Below are 2,016 nucleotides of genomic sequence, written 5' to 3' on the forward strand. Positions count from 1 at the left end.
AACCCACTTGGTTGAGAGTTTTCCTCTCTTTTGCTACCCTTCCACCTTCCCAAGCATAATGTTCCTCACCAAGGAATAAGGTCAAGGACTGCAGTGACCAATAAGGATAGCAACTCAACATCAAGAAAACATTTTCTCACCACTGGGCCAATTGTCAGCACCATGATAGATGAAGAAGAGATTGAGACTGATAATAATTTTATCTTGCTCAGGTCCACACTCAACACTCTTGGCAACAACAATCAGGAAATAAGATAAATTGCATTGGGAAAGTGTGTTGTCAGGGACTTCCCTAAAGTGCTGAAGGGTAACAATGCCAATCTAGAGACCAAGGTGTGTCTGACCCAGGGCATGGTCTTCACAATTACTTGCTATGCACCAGAGAAATGAACAATGATGAAGAAGACAGAAGAATAGAAGCCTTTGGGTTGTGATGCTGAAGAAGAGTATTGAACATACCCTGGACTGCCAAGAGAACAAACAGTTCTTTCCTGGAGAGGGTGAAACCATATTGCTCCTTGGAGGCAAGGACTTTGAAGCTCCATCTCACACATTCTAAGCATGTTGCCAGGAGGGACTAGTCCTTGGAGAAGAACATCATGCTTGGATGGGTGGAAGGTCAGTGCAGGAGAGGCAGACCCTAGATTAGATTAATTGACCCGGTAAATGGGGTAATGGAGATGTGTGGGAGAGAGTAAGACAAGCTCAGTAAAGGTCAGGACTATTGTTCATAGAATCACTATAAGTCACGGGCTACTCGATAGCACACAACAGCAGAAGTAACACACCCAAAGCACATGAGAGGAAGCTTCATCATCTTTGCCTCCAAAGACCATTCTGACCACACTTTCTGCAAGATGTATCTCTTTGTTCTTCTAGAAGTCCATAGAATATTCAGCACTCTTCTCCAACACTACAATTTAAAGACATCAATTCCTTTTCTGTCATTCTTATTCATTGCAGCTCTCAGATGCATAGCAAGTGATTACAAAAACTTGACCAGTCACACCTTAGTCCTCAAACTGAGATCGTCACTCCTCAATGATTTGGAAAGGTCCCTGTCTACAGACTTTTCCAGTTCAATAACATCCTCTTACATTCTGCCTGTTATTATCAAGTGTATTGATTGTGGTTCTAAACTAAGATGAAATCATTGAGAGTTTCAATATTTTCTCCAACTATCATGAAGTTGTCTGTCAGTCCAGTGGCAAAAATTCTTATTTTCATGATGTTGAAATACAATCCATATCAAGGGCTGTAGTCTTTGATCTTCTGCAGCAAGTGCTTCAAGTCTTCTTCACTTTCAAGCAAGCAAGGTTGTGTCATCCGCATAATGAAAGTTGTCGATGAGTCTTCCTCCAATCCTGATGCCACATTCCTCTTCGTAGAGTCCAAAATCTCAAGTAATCTGCTCATCATACAAATTAAGTAAATATGGAGAGGGGATACAACTGTGACACACACCTTTCCTAATTTTAAATCATGCAGTGTTCCCTTGCTCTGTTTACACAGCAGCCTCTTGGTCTAGGTATAGGTTTTACATGGGCAGAATTTATTGTTCAAGCATTCCCATTCTTCTCAATGTTAGCCATAATTTGTTATGATCCTTACAGTAAAATGCCTTTACATAGTCAATAAAGCATAGATAGCTATTTTTGTGGTATTCATTGCTTTCTGTCAAGATCCATCTAACATCAGCAATGATATCCTTGATGCCACGGCCTCTTCTAAATCCTGGTTGAACTCCTGACAGTTCCCTATCTTTGCACTGTACTAGCTGTTTTTGAATGATCCTCAGAAGTATTTTTCTCACATGTGATCAGAGCTCCCTAGAAATAGCATATGCTTCAGCAGTTCCACTCCTAGATGTATACCTTCCAGAAATAAGAGCCATGACTTGACATGCACACTCATGGTCATTGCAGCATTATTCACAATAGTTAAAAAGTAAAAAAAAACAAAACAACAAAACAAACAACCTAAGTGCTCATCAGGACTCTGCATATTAATAATAAT

This window comes from Elephantulus edwardii, unplaced genomic scaffold, assembly GCF_000299155.1.
Source record: "Elephantulus edwardii isolate Elephantulus edwardi_28Jun2011 unplaced genomic scaffold, EleEdw1.0 scaffold00070, whole genome shotgun sequence".
NCBI lineage: Eukaryota > Metazoa > Chordata > Mammalia > Macroscelidea > Macroscelididae > Elephantulus > Elephantulus edwardii.